Source organism: Triturus cristatus, chromosome 6 (genome assembly GCF_964204655.1).
Source record: "Triturus cristatus chromosome 6, aTriCri1.1, whole genome shotgun sequence".
NCBI classification, from domain to species: Eukaryota; Metazoa; Chordata; class Amphibia; order Caudata; family Salamandridae; genus Triturus; species Triturus cristatus.
Window position 1 is genome coordinate 41,687,061 of NC_140589.1, and position 4,848 is coordinate 41,691,908.

Sequence of the window (4,848 nt, forward strand, 5' to 3'; positions counted from 1 at the left end):
ACATTGGCGTCTAGCGACACGATCAAAGTGGTCACAAATGGTTTGAATTGGTTTAGTGTGTTGCGAATCTGCGTTTTCTTTTAAAAACGAAACGTATTGATAAATAATGCATATAATGCTTGTGCTTAATGCACCATATATTATCTAGTGCCATGACAATTTTAACAGTTAAGGATATTTGCTTTTTTCTGTTTACTTCTTATTTTATTGCGTCTAAAATTTGCGTCGACCTGTTTCTTTGATAGGTGATATATCCTACGGAGAAGATAATTTAAACATACCTTGCTCTGTAGATCGCCTGATTATCCACAAACTAACAGACTATGATCATGGGCCACCACGATACTCTGGTGAGTTCTATGGCTGCTCTAAGTTATGAATTTTCTTTTGTCACGTTTTATTTCATTTTCTGTTTTCGTGACATTTATGGATATATATTGATTATCCATTCATTGCTCTCTAGTGTGGTATATATATATATACATGTTATGGACTCATAAGATGTGTATACACGAGTTTATAGATATGCTGGTTGGACATCAGTTAGCATAGCGGTTACTAGCTGCACTTTCTATTTACCCTCTTTTAGATAAAAACCATCTTATAAGAAAGCGTTTTTGAAATTGGAACTCTCAGCTAATAATCTGGAATATACAGAGAACTTATTCACATCGATATTTGAAGGTATGCGAATAATCATTGCCTAAATAACTTTGCTGAATGACCGGTGTTAAAAAATGTTTATAAGAATAGGGTGTATATATGTCTGCTGTATGAGCATGTGGGCCCTCTAATATACAATCAATAATCATTGTATATTTTTCCACACAAAAGTTAAATCACATAGTAATTGCTTTTTCTTGTTTTTTCTTATTCTGTTGGTATTTTGAATATTTGTTTTATATTTTGTATGAATATTAAGTTTTCTTTAAACTAAAGTGCATTCTATATGTGTTTTTTTAATAGCCCTGAAGAAGTCTCTGTGTAGGAGACGAAACGCGTTGGCTATTTTTGGCTATTCTTCATCATGCACAAGAAAATATGAAATAAAGAAAGGAACTTTCTCAAAGAATATCTCACTCGTGTCTTGGACATTTGTTTACAATTCTAAATTACTCTGTGAATGGTGCTGAACCCATTTGTGTTGTATTTGGGGTTAAGGGATTTAGCTTGGATGGTAGTATTGTTATCATTTTCAATCCATACAATTTTCCCAGGTCCTCTGCATTATCGTGTATCACAGAGCATAAATGGAGATGCTTTGAGGAAAGGTATGTGGTATGGAGACAGAATAGGGCTGAATTAGGAAGTGATGAAGGAGTTGAATTAGTGGGTTACACAATATGGAAGCAATGAATGGTCGGGTCATTTTAGGATGTGTCCCGGACTTTGTTTTGGAAACCGATTCTAGCTTGAGAGGCTGGGGGCACAGTTAGGAGAGCAACTGACAAGTGGAATATGGACAGAAAAGGAGTGTATGAAGCACATAGATTAAGTGCAATTAAGAGCCGGATTATATGCTTGTGGTAGCTCCATGGAGGTTTTGAAAAGGTCAAACAGTTTTGATGAAGACAGACAATGTGTCAGCTGTAGCCTCTATCAATCGACTAGGAGGGAACAGAACCTGTGGGTTGTTTGAGCTAGCGACATAATTGTGGTATGTTTGTTGGGAACACAAGATAGAGGTAAAGGCAGAGTACTTACCAGGGCAATTGAAAAGGATACCCAATAGAAATTCACTGAACATAAGGGATTACAGCGATTGGAAGATGAACCAGTGGTATTTGAGGAAAATAGAGAAAAATTGGGGTCCTCTCGAAGTGGATCTTTTTTGCCACCTAACTGACCTTCCAATTAGAGAAATATTTCAGTTGGATACCAGATGCGTTCCAAAAGATTTGCAAAGGGATGAGAGCCTATGCCTTTCCTCCATTTGCAATGATTCAGAGATTCTTTTGAAAGTGAGAACAGAAAAATGCCAGGTAGTGTTGGTGATGCAATTTTGGGGTTTTCATGTGTGGTCTCCATAAGTGATGGAATTGGTGTTTGCAATTCCTATTTATGATTCCAGGAATTGAAGGTTTACTGAAGAATGGAGAAGAGCATCCTTTAGTGCAGGACAAGGTGTTGACCCTTCTTGTATGGGTAGTGTCAGGAGATTTTAATGTTTTTAAGGGACTTTCGAGCAGGGCTGTCGAACTGCTCGAGGAGTCTTGGGCACCTGGAACAAGAAGAAGATATAAGGGAATATGGAGTACATGGGTTTCTTGGTACAAGGAGGTTGGTTGGTTGGATCCTGAAGAGGCTTCAAATGTAGAGGTGGTTAATTTTCTGATAGAAATGAAAAAAAGAGGGCAAAAAGCAATGCAAGAGTGGGTAAAAATACCTAGTACAATTCCAGTATGATGAACACCAAGTGAATTAACACACAGTCATCTTGATATTATTACATTTATTTATTAAATATATATTTTTCTTTATTTTTTTTTATAGAAAAGAGATAACATTATTTGATAATAAATATGTTTACAAAAAAATGACACAAATATACATCAAATGTTGTACCTGCTATACCATTAACTGGGCAAAATCAGTGTTATATGTACTTTAGGGCCCTCCTCCACGCCTGCCCTGCGGGGGTTGTGATACAGATCGCAGAAGATGGGTTTAAATACCTTGTCATACACATCACGCCGCACCTCACACAATTCTTTGAGCGTAATCTACTGCCACCCCTGAAAAGGCTCCGCAGTGACGTGAAATGCTGGCACTCCTTGCCTTTGACACTATTGGGGAGAGCGGCTCTGTTCAAAATGATGTCTCTCCCCAGGTTTTTATACGCACTGCAAAACACACCTATCCCAGTCTCTCACTTCTACTTCAAGTCCATTGAGGTGGAGGTGGGCTACCTCCTGTGGGAAGAGAAGCCTCCCCGCATAGCGATGTGCAAGCTAATATGGGGTTGGTACGATGGCGGAATAGTGGTTAATCAATGGCTCCACGCTCCACAGGATGAGCCAGCATTGCGTATGGATAGACACACTCTTGGCACGGATGGACTCCTGGGTGCACTATATAATAAATCTCAAACATGCACTGATCGGCCCCAAGGCACACCCCGTGCACATCTGGTTTACGGCACTGCTCGTGCTTGGCTGGGAGGGAGTGATAACACAACACACGCCACTCTGGGACATCCCTAGGCTGGGCAAGCTGCGCACAAGTAAGGGTTTCTCCCGTTGGGAACTAATAGGCATATCCAAGGTTGGGTACCTGTGGAAAAAGGCAAGGATGGTCACTTTTGCTCAGCTACAGGCAACGTATCAGATGGCAGGGACGGAGCAATACCGATACATGCAAATTAAGCACGCACTGACGAAGGCCATACCTCCGAGAACTAATCTCCCCGAGTCCTCGCCGCTCGAGGATCGTTTATTAACGGACTATCTAACTAAAAAAGCAAGTTGTCTAACATATCGCAAATTGGTTAATCATCAGAAAGATCCCACACACAACCTTAGAGAAAAATGGCAGGCGGAGGTGGGAGAGATGGACGAGCAGAATTGGCAGAAGGTGCTAGCATCCCCGCGAGAGGTGACGATCCCCTCCAGACTAAAGCTCGTGCAACTTAAAATATTGCATAGAACATACTACACCAGAACCACACTCCACAAAATAGGGAGGACTGATACACCACTGTGTCTTCGGGGTTGTGGGCTGGCGGGCACCTTTTACCACACATTATGGGACTGTCCCCACATTGCACAATATTGGAGGACTGTCATGGTCGCGATCACTCGAGTGTGTGGCTTCAGTGTCCCCCCTGAACCACGGAGATGCCTACTCAATGTGTGGGAGCCAACAGACCTTAACCACGCGGAGCCGGACTGAGCGACCCTGGGTATCACACTGGCCAAACAGAAAATTGCTCAACATTGGGGAGCACAGACGGTCCCCTCTTATCAGCAGTGGTGTTGTGACCTAGACAGTGCTATGGTAGCGGTAAAGGCAGTATTTATTAATAGAGGGTGCCCCCAAAAATGGATGCGAGTGTGGGGGAAATGGAACACATTTCGAGGGAACATATGCGCCCCTCCACCTGAAGAATCTGATCCGGAACTGAGTGACAAACAGACAACGTTATACATGGGAGAATATTTATGTACTGCACATGCAGATCTCATGGGAGAGGTGGTGAAGCGAAAGTACTTGTACTCTGTTCACTCTATGACACTACCTTGTATATTATATGAACGGAAAACTGTATGTGATTGTAATCCGCTATGTTCGATGCAAATAATAATAAATATTTCCCCCCCCCCAAAAAAAAATGTTGTACCTGCTGTTACAAAATTTCCGTGTGTACCGATTGCATATATTGATACTGACATTGTTTTGATAATTCATTTGTAACCATGAGAGCATATTAAACAAATGATATGTTATATATTCATGATGTCATGGTACAATAACAACAACTGGCGTTATGTTGGAATTCTGCAAGTTTTGGCGAAGACTTCGTCAGGGTTCCGTCACAGTAAACACGATGTAATGTTGGCTCCTCTGTGCTGGCAAATTGTTGTAATTGTCAAAAGAATATCATCACAGGCCGGAAGCTTATCCTTAAGATAATGATGTGTCAAGGCCAAAACTCTTGAACTGAGGTTATGTTCAGACGATATTGCATATGCGGGCCTGATGTAAAAAATACAGCAGACAAAGATACGCCAGAGAAGGTTCTAGGTAGCAACTTTAGCAACGGCACTGGTAAGGCAGACTGATGTGGTGCCCTGATAAGGAGGATTGTTCACAATCTATATGGGGGCCTGTGCCAATTTTATATAGAAG

General features: G+C 41.3%; 1 long non-coding RNA gene across 1 annotated transcript; it reads left to right on the forward strand.

Moving 5' to 3' along the window:
• The first annotated feature begins 244 nt into the window (after window positions 1-244).
• On the forward strand, window positions 245-1,079 carry LOC146813740 (uncharacterized). The gene is made up of 3 exons (XR_014962433.1): window positions 245-350; window positions 590-684; window positions 967-1,079. It is a non-coding gene; the product is annotated as an uncharacterized LOC146813740 (long non-coding RNA).
• Window positions 1,080-4,848: the final 3,769 nt, after the last annotated feature.